The following is an 18,107-nucleotide window of genomic DNA, read 5'->3' as shown; positions in this document are numbered from 1 at the left end:
GTGATGGTGCACAATCCTTCACTGATACACACCTACACAGAGATACTTCCACACGCAGATATGCACCTAACACACACATACAGACATGATGCTGTCACAAACAACAAGCACATCCTTTCCTTTCTCTTTGTTTTAATCAGAGATGGCCTTTGTAATCGGGAAAATGGTTAAAATACTCAGTCCAAAGAACCAACTGAGACAAGAGAACTGGGAATGTACTGTCCTCTGTGACCTTTTTTGTTATTTAGAGATTCTTTGTTCTTCACTCCCTTTTCTTTGTCATGTCTGCTGTGATGCTAAACAATATTACAGTGTTAACAGTCAACATCGCCCTTTGTGGGTAGCTGGCTTTCCCGCATCTTCCTTGATTTTAGTGACTGGATGAACAATTGCTGTCACAGGCCTGAACTGACTGGTGAGTAAGGCAGCCTTACGTGTCTGTAGAAACTGTAAAAAGCAACCAGGTCAGGAATCATAGATTTCTCTGTCATCTGACATCATAGTTCCTGACTGAGTTTTCTTTACGGGCTGCCCTGTGGAGACCATGCACTACATCTTTGGGTGAGAAAAGAGGAGTATGAGCCAAGACCTTGACCTCCTTCCAAGGTTACTTCCAGTTTTATATTCACCGATGTGCACAGTAGTCCTTTTGTAAAAAGTGCCCTCTGGGTAAATATCATATCTTCCCTCTTATTTAACAAAGAGGCATTTGGATTTCAGTTGTCCTTTTGGAAAACCCGTAAATAAGAAAGATGAACAAAGGAAGAAGGAATTTTACTTAAATATGAAAACAACTCCATTAAGATTTAAGTAGCTGATAGGAAAGGAGGTCCATGCTTTAGAGACACATCTAGGGGTCAAGGATAGTACAGGTGTTTGGGCACATCAGTCTGGGGTAAATTCTCAGGGACAGAATAGATGTAAACTCATTGAGCTGTGAGGATTTAAACAGAAATACAAAGCAGTAAGCATAGTGCCTGGTGTACTACGTAAACCTTACGTACCCCTAGCAGTCCTCGTTACAGCACGGCAGGGTTCTGGTTCCTAGAATGGTCATCCTTCCTAAGTTTTCCTTGGGCTCTAGCTTTCTGGTAGCTTTATCCTTGTCACGCTTGTTTCTGATCTTTTACTCTCTTAGAGATACCTTGTCATCTCAGACTGATCCAGCATCCTGCTTCCTTTTGCAATTCAGTTCCCCATAGCTCTACTTTCTTCCCTCTCCAGTGTAGGAAAGTATAGAGCTAAAGGAAAAGAAAGTATAGGAATATCTAGGAACCCTCAAGACTCATCTTAACAAAACTCCACCAGGAGGTGATGTCTATGCTTGGCTGTCTTCTCTGTGCTATTTATATTTCCCAGGAAACTAGGGCTGCCTGATGGCAGGGTCAACTGACTCTACTATAAGTCGACTGTGCAGAATTTCCTTTTCAGGAGATCAGTTTAGGAAAGCCAGTGCCTTCATCATCATTCCAGAGTGATATCCAAGGTGTTACCCTTCAAATCCTGGAGACTTCGTAATATCATTGATCTGAAAACTCCTTGCAAAGTGTGGATATGTATACAGACCTGGATCTTTATTTGGCAAATTGGAAGTATTTGTTATTCCTCAAAGATTTTACCTCCCCTGAAGATCTCATTTTTATTTCAGGTTGATTGATAATATTTAGTGGAAGTCATTGGAGACAGCTTTATGTACATTTTAATGAGGGCTGATGGTCTGTCTAGAGATTGAAGACTGGTTTGGATTTGTGGTTGTTAAGGTGCAGGGTTTTCTATGTAAGCATTGAGAAATAAACTTCAAAGGCTAGTCACATGAAAATAGTTTCTCTTAGAGATGATTTTTGACTTATATTTCCATAAAATCTCAGTTCCTCAGTTAATTTTAGTTAACCAGAATGGCCCAGGTGGTCACATTTTTACTCCCAAGTAGCCCAATCTCTAGAGTGGCAGATTGTGTGCTCTCAGTCTCATTGTTGACCCTTAGTCCTTAAACTGAAAACCCCATGGGGGCAAGAACAACTTCTGATCTATTCGTCATTACATCTCCCATACCTTGTATTATGTCTTCATGTGGTAGGTGATTAATAAATGTATGCTACCCAAATAAATGCTGATAGAATAAATATATCCTATTTTGCATATCCTCTTGAAGTATTAATTTTAACAAGTTTATTTATTTATTTCATTTTTTAAAAAGATTTTATTTATTTATTTGACAGAGAGAGACACAGCGAGAGAGGGAACACAAGCAGGGGGAGTAGGAGAGGGAGAAGCAGGCTTCCCGCCGAGCAGGGAGCCTGATGTGGGACTCGATCCCAGGACCCTGGGACCATGACCTAAGCCAAAGGCAGACACCCAACGACTGAGCCACCCAGGCACCCAACAAGTTTATTTAAATACAAGTTTTTCCCCCACTTATTCTTAAAATTTAATGCTATTGGGTCCTGTTTTCTCTCCTTAGTACTTTTGTGTTTCAGTAAGAAATGTTTTGGTTAGGATGAGTACGGTGGAAAGAGCATTAAACATGGACCCAGGAGAGCTGAGCTCCTGCCCTCTTCTTCTACCTTATATTGGGTAAAGTGGTTTCATCTCTAGGCCTCATACTGAAAGCTAACAATGGTAGAGAGTTCAGAAAACTTACCAAATTCCTTCTGGCCAATAGGTAGAATATATTTACCTCATCGTCTTCCTCACGTGACTCCTATAGCTGTCTCTGTCCTGTGCACAATGGCAACTCTTGAGGAAAAACTGATTGCACCAGGCGCACCTGGGTGGCTCAGTTGGTTGAACTTCCAACTCTTGGTTTCCACCCAGGTCATGATCTCAGAGTGGTGAGACCAAGCCCCATGTCGGGCTCTGTGCTCAGTGTGGAGTCTGCTTGGGATTCTCTCTCTCCCTCTGCCCCTCCCCTGCTCTTCTGCTCTCTCACCTTCTTTCTCTTTATAGAAAAACAACAACAACAACAAAACTGATTGCACCAGTTGCAGAAGAAGAGGCAACCATCCCAACAACAAGATCACTGTAGTGGGTGTTGCACAACTCGGTATGGCATGTGCCATCAACATTCTGGGAAAGTCTCTGGCAGATGAATTTGTTTGGATGGATGTTTTGGAAGATAAACTCAGAGGAGAAATGATGGATCTGCAACATGGGAGCTTATTTCTTCAGATACCTAAAGTTGTGGCAGACAAGGATTATTCTGTAACTGCCAGTTCTAAGATTATAGTGGTAACTGGAGGCGGCCAGCAGGAGGGAGAGAGCCCTTTCAATCTGGTGCAGAGGAATGTTAGTGTCTTCAAATTCATTGTTCCTCAGATGGTCAAGTATAGTCCTGATTGTATCATAATTGTGGTTTCCAACCCAGTGGATATTCTCACATATGTTACCTGGAAACTCAGTGGACTACCCAAGCACCATGTGATTGGAAGTGGGTGTAATCAGGATGGGGCTAGATTTTGCTATTTTATGGCTGAAAAACTTGGCCTTCATCCCAGCAGCTGCCATGGATGGATTTTGGGAGAACATTGCCACTCAAATGTGGCTGTGTGGAGTGGAGTGAATGTGGCAGCTGTTTGTCTCCAGGAACTGAATCCAGAAATGGGAACAGACAATGACAGTGAAAACTGGAAGGGAGTGCGTAAGATGGTGGTCAAAAGTGCCTACAAAGTCTTCAAGCTAGAAGGATATACCAGCTGAGCTATTGGATCACATGTGGTTGATCTCATTGAATACATGTTGAAAATCTGTCCAGTATTCCTCCAGTGTGAACAATGGTGAAGGGAATGTATGGCATGGAGAATGAAGTCTTCCCGAGCCTTCTGTGTATCCTGAATGCATGGGGATTAACCAGTGATCAACCAGAAGCTGGATGATGATGAGGAGGTGGTTCAGCTCAAGAAAAGTCCACATACCCTGTAGAACATCCAGAAAGACCTAAGACCCGTGACTTCTGGCTTCTAGGCTGTAGAAACATAAAAACTATATATTTTTTATAAATATAAAGATAACAAATATAAAAAATAGAAATATAACCGTGAGCCTTTAGTTTTCACCCACATTCATGGATCATCATTTGTTTTTCTCTTCCTAAATATGCAAATGTGGGCTCACGGACTTGATGCCCATGTTTGGTTTAATGCTTGCAATATGAGCCTTTGAACAAATAAAATTAACTATCATAGTGTACTTCTTTAAAAAAAAAGAATATTTACCTCAGTTTTCCTCTCTGCTTAAGTTTCTGGAATATCTAAATTTTAAAACTGTGAATAAAAAAGTGTCTGAATTTCTTAACTCATCAGGTCTGTAATCACAACTTCAGTTATATTTTGGATGTTCTGGTAGAGAGAGAAAAATATCAAAGGGAAGTATTAATTTTCATTTATTTACCCTCTGCTCATTATACACCATGTGACCTGGAGTACGTCATTTCCTTATTCTGGGCTTTAGTTTCTTCGTCTGCAAATTAAAAGACTCAACTAAATCAGTTCTCAACTCTATTTTCCAGCTGTGCTGTTCTGTTTCTTGATGCTTTCAAAGCTTCTGTGACTAGCCACTGGTATTCTTCTTTTCATCCAATTATTCATTTATTCAGCAAGTCTGAATGAATGCCAGTTATGTACAAGGATTATGCTAGGTTCTAGGAAAGTAGTTATGAACAAATGACGTGCATTCCACCCATAAGGGTTATCATTTCCTTATTTTCCCTTTTGTGAATTTACCCTGAGAACATCTAAAATCCATTAAGAGAAGAAGAACAAAAGAGACATCTTCATGTATAAGAGAAATATTATGAATGAGAGGGCACAATCCAGCAGATGGGAAGTAGTGGTCGGCATAGAGCTCAATTTTTATCAGGTTTTTAAATTGCTTTTTTTCCCCTTTCATTTTAGAGATTTTTGTTTTGTTTTGTTACTCTTTGGCTTTTTTCATGCTGTGTTCTAATATATCCTTCTTTTAAAATTTTTTAAAATCATTAATAATTTATACTGGTAAATGGTGTCACATGAAGCTAAAGGAATTTAAGTCCCAATTGGTACTCAGTTATAATAATTTGATAAATCTTTCTGTTTCTCACAGGTATTGTCTTAATTCCATAGAAAATTTTAGTGCAAGAAATGATCTACTGCTGGAATATTTATCCTTCTCCGTCCAGATCTATAGATTAATTTGATAATGTAATCATTTCAACTTTATGCTGTATTTAAATATCTTTTAAGATGATTTTTTTCAATTCTTTCAATATATATATAATTCTAGGTGACTTATACAGCTAATAACTAGAAGAAAAATACTCTTGGCATTTTTGTTGGACTTAGTATATTTTAAATATGGAGAATTGATACCTTTATGATATTTAATTTTCTCTTAGGAATAAGATATATTTGTTCATTTATTCATGTTCTTTTACAACTTCCAGTTGTAATTTGTACTTTTCCTTATTTAGGTCATACCTTATTCTCATTAGGTTTATTCATGAATATTCTCTTTTTTTTTACTACAAAGAGGTAGTAGAAAGCAAAAATATGCTTTATGTAGCTTCTCAGGAAACAGAGTTTCATAAATATCTCAATTCTCTTCTGAAGGAACATATTGAATATTTTGATAATATTTGGCCAACTTATTTAGTCCAAACTCATCCATTTCATATCTTGGCAGTTCTACCTATTGAATTGATCATTTTCTGAGTTATGAGTATCCTGGATAAGAATACAAATCACTTGATATTTGAACATACATTAGTAAATAACACGGTAGAAATGGGACCTATTTCAATTGTTTCTGCCCTCTCTTACTGGAAAGCAATTACTTTTACTATGCCTCAGATGATATTAATTAAAAGTCTTAATTAATGCAAGGAGAATAAGTGTAAAGCTGTTTTAAATAGCTAGATAATAATAATGAAAGCTACTAGTCACGGGACATTTACTACATACTAGGGTGGGCAGTTCATATACACTAAGTAGCAATACCCTAATAAAATAAATGTTAAGGCTTCATTTTACAGATGAGCACTCTGCTCAGACCATCCAACCCAAACCTGCTCCTCTGTCTCCAAAGTCTATGCTTATGTCCACTGACAATACTGCCTCCCTTTAAATAGAAACCAAATACCTGAATAGAAAAGTCTGAAGCATCTGCCAGGACATGAAAAATGTCTCTAGAATGCGGTCCCTGCACAAGGAAGAAGCTCCCAGTTCTTTCTGGCTAAGAGGCTCAAAGATAATCAATAGCTGTTGCATCTCATTTATACCAAATTTTTAAAATAATTTATAAAAAGAAATGAACAGAAAATGAAAACCTTCACCTTCCCATAGCCCTCACCATAGATATTCTCCCTCTCTTTTTTTCTCTATCTCTCTCTCTCACACACACACATACACACATGCACACTGAATGTCAACTTGATAAAGGGTATAGTTAGTTACTCTTCCAAGGTCAGAAAAATAAAATATTTTTACTTGTATTTTTTTATCAAAATCAAAATAATGTTTAGCTTTTAGCTTTCTGAAATCAGCAGAATGCATTGATTTATTAAGGATATCTCTGCATAATAGCATTTAAAATTTTTTTTCCAGGAACTCATAAGAATCCAAAGCCTTTTAAAAACAGTATGAATGTATTGACGCCTGGGTGGCTCAGTCTGTTGAGTGTCCAACTCTTGGTTTCGGCTCATGTCATGATCTCCAGGTCTCAGAATCAAACCCCACGTCTTTCCAGCTCCGTGCTCAGCGGGAAGTCTGTTTGAGATTCTGTCTCCCTCTGCCCCTCCCTCCACTCGTGTGCTCCTTCCCCTCCCCTTATAAATAGATAAATCTTAAAAAAAAAAAAAGAGTATGAGTGTAATTCACATTAAGTATTTACTAAGGCATACTGAAGGGTGCCTAGTTTAAGAAAAATAGTAATTGTCATCCACTTGAGTAGATGCTCAAGTATTGCATTCTTACAAAAAAGTGAAAGTGAATTTGTGTATTTATATACCAGTGTAAAATAAAGACATTGGGTTTGGCTATACATATTTCCCCTCAGCTTTCTCTATTCAACTAATATTTTGAAAAAAAACCTTCTAGGAATCATATGCTTCTCTTGTGGAACTCATTGTAGGGTTTGGTAACTGCCTGACTGTGTTTCCGATGTTGGAGACACAGATGTCTGATGTCCTACCAGTATTCCTAGGGTCCAGCAGATGTCCTGACTGATAGTAGATGAAATATATGTTTTAATATATGATAAGTTAGTTATTCAGCTGATAAGACCACTTGATTTACCGATGTATTTTAATATGTCCAGTAGTATTTGTCCAGGATAGTAATGACTCAGAAGTTAGTAAATTCAACTGCTAAAGCTGCTGAGGTGTTAAAAAGATGACAGAGAGTGGAATAAGCTGGTCAGCTAATATATTCCTTACAAGGAAGAGAAGTCTTTTAAGTTTTTTGCTACATGAAACATTAAGTAGTCTCCTGATGGAAGGCAGGATTTGCTTGGGGAGTGGTTTTGTTCTTTGGCAACAGCAAAGCGAACCAATAAAACAACCTAAAATATGTGAGGCCCGTTTCAGAACAAAATGTGTGTTTGAGATGCTAAATATACATATGTGTAAGTAGGCACCTGTTAAATATATGTATACGCACATATATGTATACCTATACATATATGTGCATACACACAAATACAGATACTAGTTTTGTCTTTTAAGAAGGGTACTATTTTGAATCAGCTAACTGCTTTGCTAGCTGGAATTGCTGGGCTAAGAATACCAACTTCAAATCAGATTGCATTTTTACTTCATGCTCTATTTTCTCTTTCCCTAAGCCTCAAGATATCAAAGCAGAAAAATGTAAGAATCTTCCTTTTGATACTTAGCATCTCTCTTCTAAGAAAGACGCATAGTTTATGAACCAGTGCTTAAACGTATTAATATAAAGTTACTAAGCAATAATTAGAACAAAAAAATGAATTCAGGTATATAGACTCAATCAAATGAATTAGCAATACTTTAACTTCCTCTGTGCAGGTCTGTGTTTTGAGAGCTGTAAATATTTCCATGGTACTGGTACTGTAGCTAAACACACTAACTTGTTTTCCTGCCACATTAGAATTTATTAATATGGAGTGATTTATAAAAGTTTTCCTAAAAGGTCAAAGACATACTGTTTTCTACAAATAAGTGTTGAAGATTATGGCGGAGATTAATATTCACATCCTCAATAGTCATTCTTCCATCTTTCTTATTAACAGAAACCTACAAGGGGAGAAGGAACAATGGGACCAGTACAAATATATATTTATATATTTGTGTGTGTGTGTGTGTGTGTATGTGTGTATATGTAAACTTCCCAGCCCCCCTTACAGATGGGATAATGACACAGCAGTGGTGTTTGTCTTTGAGATGTAACACATGTGACCTCCACTTTGCGATGTAAACAGAAGTTATTAGGCAGGGCTTCCAGGAAAGAAAGGCAGACAAGGAAGAGCACATGCACCTTTTCCTTGGCTAGTCTCCCCTCCTTCCTGCCTAGGACACACATCAGCTAAGCTCTCCATTACTACAGCCTCAGCCAGGGAACAGCAGTAGCTCTTTTAACACAGACTGGAAGAAAAAACCAGAGTCCCAGAGACTTTAATGACCCTCAATCAATACTAACCACGGCTTGCTACCATATTGTGTATTTTCATGAGGCAAAAGGGGAATAAAATGACCTTTCTTCTACTTGCCAGGATTTCTGTTACCCAGGGTGAGCACAACTAATTGATAAAATGTATCTCTAGATAAAAGTATCTTCAGAAATCTGGAAAGAAAAGATTGATGTCTGAAAACCAGCAATGAATAGACCAGGATATTTTGGTCTTACAGTCACTTTGTTTTTTTAGTAGAAACACATTTTTTATTATTAAAAAATGTCAATTAGCCTTTTTGGAAGGGAAGTCTTTCAATTTTTATTTAGTTTTCCTTTGGTCCTGGATTGACTTATGGCTGAAAAACTGAATTAACTTCAAGGCCCTGATTCTGTCTCTTTTTGATATGGGTAAGATGGTAAAACTTCTGATAAAACAAAATGTCCCTGGAGGCAGTGAGTGTAAGACCGAGTGTATCCCCAGTATCCATGGAGAATACTATGGTGTAGTTGCTTATCTTTGCCTCTCTCCCTCTGCCTACTTCTTTGGAGTTTGCTTGCATAATGCTGTCTTTGCCCCTGCCATGCTACCTTGTCATCATTTACCCTCATGGCTTTGCCCTCATTGATCTGTGAGCTCACTGAGGGTAGGTGCACTATTTTATTGATTTATATATTCTGAATGCCTGTCATCTATAGTCCATAGATGATTCTCAGGAAATGCATGTTGGATGAAAAAATGCATAAATTAAGACCATCACCAGGATCTGTTGGCCCTCTCTTGGAGGGACTGACCCTCTTCCAGCATTAAGGAAGGACAAAAATCTGTGCTTTGCTTTGGGGGACTTTCCTGCAGAGATGAGCTTCCAGGTGTGGACATAAAGGATGGCATGGATTCATTGCACTCTCCCGGGGTCTTGGGTCTGATCTCTGATCGCCATGGAGCCACCGAGCTGGAAGGAGCACTGCTGTGAGCAGCCACAGGGTACAATTTGTCCTGTCTTTTCCAGACCTTTTCTGAGAAAGTGCCAGTGGCCAGAGAGACTTGTTCCGAAGGCAGTGTGACATGGTGGAAAGGTCACGGGGGGGGGGGGGAGCAGTCACAGGGACAACGACTTGTATCTAAAATGTATTATTTAACTCTTAACCTTTCTGAGTCTCTCTTTCCCTCTCTCCAAGACAGGGATTATGTCTCCCACATAGGGCTGCTGTAAGGACTGAAAGAATCCATACGTTGAAAGTGCATGCTTGTCCTATAGCAACCACTTAATCAAAGGGAATGATAATGCTTTATTGTTGTATTGGTGTTATAGAACAGTGTCAGCATTCTGGAAGAATGTTTCTAGAACGTATGATGAAGAAAGCTTACACTTTAGGCTAAAATACCCCTGGAACTTGACTTCATTCATAGTATAAACTGTAGTATAAATCAAAGGACTTCTCATTCTCTGTAGATATCTCTACTGCTCAAACCAGTAGCTGCTCCTCCCAGTGGCTGGATGCCCGGAGCAGTGCCAGGACCCAGCATGTAACATCAACTAAGCCCCCCACCCCTCAGGACCATGCACACCAAGGAAATATGGGAAGAAACCAGGTGCTATGTTTTTACCAACCTCTTCCTTGCCATTGTCCCTTTCTTTTGCTTTTTGTGCTATTTTAAGAGACAGTGAATCAAATTATTTCAGCAAGAATAGGCTTTCACCCTGACGTTTCAAAAAGATGGATGTTCATATTAATTATGGACCATCTCTGTCTCTCTTCACCAGCAGCTCTTTTATTATTTTTTCTTGCCACAAACATCTTTATTCTTTTTAAAGGCACCTCCTCGTCAAGTTTCCAGGTTCTAGAAGGTTTCTGGAGACTGAGAGCAAATTTTGGAAATGGTAATAACTACTATTTACAGTTTTCTATGACTTTTTCAATTCAGATAAAATGGCAGTGCCATTTCATTTCCCTGTTGTCATACAACCTGCTACTTAAATCTGCAAAGGTTAGACAAATATGTTTGTCAGCCTCTCTTTATTTATCTCTTTATCTGTTGGGAAATAAATATACCTTTGTAAGTTCCTTGTGGTAAAATGGGGATCCAAGACCTCTGCTGCCTTATCCTCTCCTGTCCCTTTCTCCTCTGCCCTGGGCTCAAGGCAACACCATTTGTCCTTGTGATATTTGCTGCATCCCTCCGGGTGTCTGACTTGGCACAGGTTTCTGTCTGCTTATGATAACCCCAATGCATCATTCCTTTTGCTTTCTTCACTGCTCTTCATCCTACCATACTTGACTCTTGCTCTCCATTCCCACTGAAGCTATGATGCGTCATTTCCATGTCCACTCTGATGGCCTTTCCAAACCTTGACCCTATTGGTTCCAATTGCACTGTATGTTCACCCTACTGCAATTATGCCCTTCCAGAACTTGGTACCCCTAAGAATGATCCAACTTCTAAGATTTTATGTTTTAAACCTGCTACTCTCTCACTAGAATCTCCTATCTTTCCTAGTGCTTCATCAATGATTCTCACTGACTAACTGAGTTCTAGACCTTATCCAGATCTATGGTCTGCAAACTCCCATAGGTGTTCTCTGTCTCTCAGTTTTGTCCAGTTTTTTTTTTTTTCCCCCTGTATCCAACTTATGCACCACGGTCTTTCACATCAATCACCCTTGCCAATAGTCTCGGCTTCCCTCCCTATCCTCTGGCACATTCACTTGAAAAATTACTAAAATGAAGCAGTGGTCCAACTTCTTTGTACATTAGCTTATGTCCCTGAAAACTACTGAACCAAAATACACAGCCATGTAGTTCAATGTCACACACATGTAAGTTCGCCAACACGAACTAGGACCTCAAGGACTCTTAGCAAACTTATATGCTTCTAGTTGCTGTTAACATTTTTTAATATAGTCTATTTCAAAATTTCCTCCTATAATTCATTAATTCTCTTCCAAGACTGTCAGTAAGTGGCCTCACCTCTTATTTTTTTCTGTATTTTTTATTGTTATGTTAATCACCATACATTATATCATTCGTTTTTATTTTATTTTTTTATTATTATGTTATGTTAATCACCATACATTACATCATTAGTTTTTGATGTAGTGTTCCACGATTCATTGTTTGCGTATAACACCCAGTGCTCCATGCAGTACGTGCCCTCCTTAATACCCATCACCAGGCTAACCCATCCTCCCACCCCCCTCCCCTCTGGAACCTCACTTTGTTTCTCAGAGTTCATCGTCTCTCATGGTTCGTCTCCCCTCATCTCTTATTACACACACACACACACACACACACACACACACACGCAAATGGGACCTGGCAGCAACTCTTCAACTGTTCTCCTTCATACCTGCGAACATTCCTTCTGAATAAAGTGGAAAGATGTCCTTTCTTCAGGGTTAAGCTAACTCCTTCACCTTGATATGGGTTTCATCTCCCTGTTGTCTCTCTCTCACTCTACCTCCTGCACACACTCCTTTGAAAATCACCATGTGGATTATTCCCTTCCTCTTTGTAACTTAGTCTCAACCTTTCTTTCTTTTTTTTTTTATTACATTGTTTATTTTATTTCCAGTATAGTTAACATACATGTTATATTAATTTCAGATGTACAATATACGGATTCAACAATTCTATACAATATATTTAAACACACTGAAGTCTCAACTTAAAAAAAATCTCTATTCTTGTTTCTCTCAGCTGCAGGCTTTTCCCCTCTCTTCCTAGTTAAGTTTATTAAAAAATGTCTTCAAAATTAGTGACCTGTTCTCTTCTTTCTTGACTTCTCTCTCCTCACTTCAAGAGAGAGTGAGCACTCTCTCTTGAAACTACTGGAATTCATCTTCTGCCCCATTGCGACCTGGAAACCTTTACTCCACCGGAGACCTCTTTCTTGCTCAAACTTATGGGCGCTTTTGACTGCTAGTCTTTTTTGAGCATTTCACAGCATAGGATAAAGTGGGGGCAGTTTCTCCAACCTGAAACACACAGAATCATGGAGAACATCCCTAACTCTGCATCCTTCCCCAGTCTCTACATCTACAGCCAAGTTCTATCAAATCTCTCTCAAACCTCTACCACCCATTTCTTCCCAGTCTACCTGCTGTGGCTTCATTCAGCTTGTGCTCGTAAGTTTCCCCGTAGGTTTCTTCACTGCCAGTTTAGTCAACCACAGCCCCTCTGACCCACACAATCTGTTGTAGACAGCTAGAGAGCTCCGAGTGCATCCAGTCATTCCCTGATAAAAGCAAGCAAACAAAATACTTTACTCTCTTCTCATGGCCCTCAGAATAAAATCTCATCTCCTAAATATAATTGACAAAAATGAAATCCCTGCTTTATTCCTCACCTCTCCTCTCCCACCCCCACTTCATTCTTGTGCTCTGCACTCAGTCATCCTAAATGTCACTTGGTTTCCCAACAACATGCTCCAGTTTTCTCTCCCGCCAGAGAGAAAAGGTCTTTGTTCTTTCTGCCTGGAACCTCTCTTCTCCACTTCAACCTCCCTGCAGTCCCCCATCTCCCAAGCACCACTGCTCATTTCTTCGACTGGTTAATTTCTCCTTCGCCTCTAGGTCTCCGTTTCTTTTTCTTTTTAAAGATTTTATCTATTTATTTGAGAGAGAGTGTGCGCACTCGAGAGAGCACAAGTGAGGTGAGGGGCCGGGGGAGAAACAGATTCCCCACTGAGCTGGGAGCCCCATGCAGGGCTCGATCCTGGGACTCCAGGATCATGACCTGAGCCAAAGGCAGACACTTAACCGACAGAGGCACCCAGGTGCCCCTAGATCTCCATTTCGATGCCAGTCCCTGAATTCTAAAACAGAGTTGTGTAACCTTCAATTAATAGCAGCCATACTTACTCCCAGAACAGCTCCTCTTACATCCAGTGGTCAGTGTAAAATACTAGATAGCAAATTCTTTGAGGGCAGGGATGACCATGACTTGTCAAATCTTTATTCCTAGAGCCTAGCTTGGTGCTTGGACGTAGTAGGTACTAATAAAGGTTTGTTGATTGAATAACTATAAATGCAAGGTTATAAAGAGTGTTCATTGCAGGCAAATACATTTGTTTAACATTATAGCCTTTAAACTATTCCTATATCCATGTTAACATTTGATTATCACAACAACTTTGTTTTGTATGGAGAAGTTTTAAATTTTAATGATGTCCAATTTACCATTATTTAACTTTCCATTTGAACCCTTTTGTGTAGCATCTGAGAAATCTCTACCTACCCCAAGCTGGGAAGATAGTCTGCATTTTCTTCTAGATGTATCACAGAATTAGCTTGTATGTTTAGATTTATCTTCAGCTCAAAGAGCTTTTGTTGTGCATAGTGTTAAAGAGAAGTTGGAACTTTTTTCCATCAATTTATCCAGTTATTTCAGTAGAAGTTTTTGAAAAAACTTGCCTTTTCCAATTTAACTACCCTGGTACCTTTATCTTTTAAAAATCATTTAATCATATATGCATGTGTCTTTTTTTGGACTCTATTCTGTTCCATTGATATTTTGTCTATCTTTTACCCATATCACATTGTCTTGATACTGTAACTTTGTAGTAAATTTTAACATTAGAGAGTGAGTGAGTCCTCTAAATTTGTTCTTCTTTTTAAATATTATTTTGTCTAGGGTAAATGCTTTGCTTAAAAATTTTAGAATAGTCAGTTTATACCAGAAAGCCAGCCAAGATTTTGTTGAATCCACAGACACTTTAGCAATATTGAATTTTCTAATTTATGAAAAGAGTATATCCCTCAACTTAGTTCAGTCTTCTTCAGTTTCTTGTAACAATACTGTAGAGTTTTCATTGGAGGTTTTGCATGTCTCTCTGATGTTTAAATTGTTCTAAAATTCATTTCCAAATTGATGCTTGAATATGGAAATACAGTTAATTTTAATTTTTTTTCCTTTTATCCTTTGACATTGCTAAATTTACTTGTTAGAATGAAAGATTTCTGTATATTTCTTGAGACAATTTTCTTCTTCAGGTATTTGATATTATGTTTTTCTTAAGTATTTGATAGAGTTTAATTAGGACAGCATCAAGGCCTGGATTTTTCTTTATGAGAAAGTTATTACAAATTTAAACTTTTTAATAAATCTAGTGCTATTTATATTTTCTATTGCTTCTTATAAGTTGTTTACTAATTAGATTATTTTATTTAAGGTATAAAATTTATTGGCATAAAATTATTCATAGTAGTTTCTTACTACCTTTTTAAGGTCTTTTTGTAATTATAACTACAGTTGTATTTATTATCCCCCTTTCTTTCCTGTCATTGATAACTTGTATTTTTTTCACTTTTATTAATCCTGATCTGTCTTGCTGACATTTATCAATATATTTTATATCTTGTTATTCTTTGTTTTCTAGTTCATTAATTACCACTTCTTTTAATTCCTCCCTTCCTCCATTAGATTTAATTTGTTCTTTCTCTAGCTTCTTAAAATGAAAAGTTAAATATTTTTTTTTACAAATCTTTTCTCTTTTCTAATACAAGCATTTAATTTATAAATTTCCCACTGAACTCTGTTGGCTGTATGTTATAAACTTTGATACGTTTATATTTATGTTTTTCAGTTTAAATTACTATTTTCATCATGGTTCCTTAGAAGTATGTTCAATTTCTAAATATGTGGCCTTTTTTGTATATCCTTGTACTGGCTTTTCATTTAATGCTGTTATATTCACAAAATATGCTTTTTAAGTTTTTTTTTTTTTTTTTTAAAGAAAGGGAGAGAGAGAGAGAGAAGGGTGGAGGTGAGAGTGGTGGAGGGAGAGAAAGAATCTTAAGCAGGCTCCATGACCAGTGTGGAGCCCGACATGAAGCTCGATCTCATGACCCTGAGCTCATGACCTGAGCCGAAATCAAGAGTCAGACCTTAACTGACTGAGCTACCCAGGTTCCCGGCTTGTAAGATTTTAATTTTTGAAATATATTTATAACTTACGGTTTAGCATATGGACTATATTATTATAGGCACTTAAAAAGGAAATATATTTTACAGTTGTTTTGTACCTTGTGCTATAAATCCATTGGGTCAAGTCATGCTCTACTTTTTAAATCTATGTTCACTTAATTTTTTCCTACTTTTTATTAATTACTCAGATCCACTTGATATCCAATGTATTCTCAATGGCCTTTCGCTGAGATAGGTCATCCTATTTGGTCTTTGTGTGTTGGCCCCTGTCATTGCTGATGCGATTTGTGAGAACTGGTTTGGGGGATGTACTAGAACAAGCTGCTGCCATCTGTTCTGTGCTGTGGTTTCTTGTTCTGTGGTCAACACTCTCTTTCCCTCCCTGTCTCATTGATGGGCATCTTTCAGCCTGTTGGCTCTTTTGACCTGCTTGGGTCTTCCACGGTGTGGTGTAAGAACTTCTGCACCTTCATGACTCCATGTGTAGACAAAGGGCCCTATTTTGGAGCTGCCATTTCTTCCTATGCATTAATATTTTTTCTGCTCTGATAAAATAAGGATTTGGGGTATGAAATTCTCACAACCAACCATTTTTCCCGAACTAAGCTTAAAAGCCCGTCTTTAAGGTAAAAAAAATGAAACACTAACTCATATTCTGAGCTCTTTTTTTTTCTCCCCTCTTGGGCAATGGAATCTCAGGCTCAATAAACAGATCAATGGAGAATTTGAATAATCATAATTAAAAATATAAAGGAGGATTTATTTAAATAGTAACCCAGGACACTACATAAAAAGTCATCTAATTATGAAGAAAACAGAATTGTGCCATGTATTTTATCAATTGTTGTACTAAAGAAAAATAGAGAATCTTTTGACCCTGAAGCCTGAAATCTGTGAGTGGCAAGAGTTTAAAATAGGCGTATATGTCCTTCTCTAGGAATCAATCACTACTGAATATGCAGTATATGATGTTGAAAAATTATAATACTTTAAATTATATTACTCGGTTTTCAATTTTATTATTCTCCTATAGAAAATACTTGGATATCTTAACAATAGTTACGAAGCAGAATTCAAATAGTGCACAAAATGCACGAAAGTGGAAATAATATTAGGGCTGACAACAGCCAGTATGTGGGACTAGTGTGGGAGAAGAAGTAGAGGACTTTCCTTTCCTTGTTCTATGCAGTGGTAAGGTATTAGATGTAATCTAATAGCTAATGGTAAAATGGGTGAAGAAATGTGAGTTTAAGAATTTTATTTATTTAATTTTTATTTTTTCCTAAAGATTTATTTATTTGAGAGAGAGTGCACACGGAGGGCTAGAGGGAGAGGGATAGAGAGAAAAAAATCCTCAAATGGACTCCCCGCTGAGCATGGAACCCAACTCAGGGCTGAATCCCAGGCCCCTGGGATCATGATCTGAGCTGAAATCAAGAGTTGGACGCTTAACCTACTGAACCACCCAGGTGCCCCCCCAAGGATTTTGTTTTTAACTGTGAAATAATAACTGGAAGATTTAAATTAGTAGAAAATAAGAAGAGTAGATAGAGGAGGAATAATATTAAATAAACTTATACTTTTCTGTTTTACATAGGGAGCCAATATTTAAACAATGCTTCTAGCTTAAGAAATAGAGCTGTGAGTATACTATTTGGAATTATGAGAGCTATCAACTTTATCAAAATAGAGACAGTTGTAAGGGAAATTAAATAGGGAGTGGGAGTATAAAGAATTGGGGTGAAATATTTTAAATGTCCTCTTATCCTCTTTATGGATTTATTTTTAATTTGTGAATATATTGATTTTATTATATTAAAATATTAAAAAATTCCAAATGCTTCTATAATATATAATTCTTGATCTCATTTTTGCCATTTTTTCATCTTGGTTATCACAATATTTTATAGATAAATTTTTTTAAAAATAATTTTGAACATCTGCAAGTTTATCTCTGCAGAAATATAATCCCTACCAGATGTTTTTCTCTGGCTCTGGGCCCAGAGATATTAATGGAATTATAATGGAGAAGGTCCTGAGCAAATGTATTTGTCAGTCTGACTGTGCTCTTGATCTTAAATTGTCTAAAGTGGATGATAGGGTGGCATTAAGTAAAACTGCTGTGGGGCCTCAGCAATTTGTCTGAACATCTGGTTGATTCTGTTCTCTTCTCTCTGCTTCAAAAGCCAAGTTTGTCCTTATACCATATTATATAACCCAAGATTAAGATTGGTTTTGCAGAGGATTTTAAAACTCTATTTCCATATATATTTGAATATGAACTGTCCCTTGGGTTCTTATGACCTCACACTTTCCTTGTTCCTCTCTACTTGTACCTCCTTTTTAATCTTTTTCCCACCTTGGCAGGATCAAAGAAAAGTAGTAATTAATTGCTGAAAATATATTCAAATGCCACCCGAGAAGACAAATAGGGATCAGACTATCATTTTCAGCGTTGTTTTTGAGCCCGATTTAATTGTACATTCTCTTAATCTAGTCTCTAAAGTTTTGTAGAGTCAGTTGTTACAGTGATTTATTAAGACAAGACACCCGTAGTCAGGTGGCCCT

At 37.6% G+C, this 18,107-nt stretch overlaps 1 pseudogene; it reads left to right on the top strand.

Annotated features, from left to right (window-relative positions):
* The first annotated feature begins 2,727 nt into the window (after nt 1–2,727).
* On the top strand, nt 2,728–3,960 carry LOC110587446 (annotated as a pseudogene).
* The last annotated feature ends 14,147 nt before the right edge of the window (nt 3,961–18,107 follow it).

This window comes from Neomonachus schauinslandi, chromosome 10, assembly GCF_002201575.2.
Source record: "Neomonachus schauinslandi chromosome 10, ASM220157v2, whole genome shotgun sequence".
NCBI classification, from domain to species: Eukaryota; Metazoa; Chordata; class Mammalia; order Carnivora; family Phocidae; genus Neomonachus; species Neomonachus schauinslandi.
Note: the sequence above shows the minus strand (reverse complement) of the source record. Positions and strands in the feature narration are given on the sequence as shown.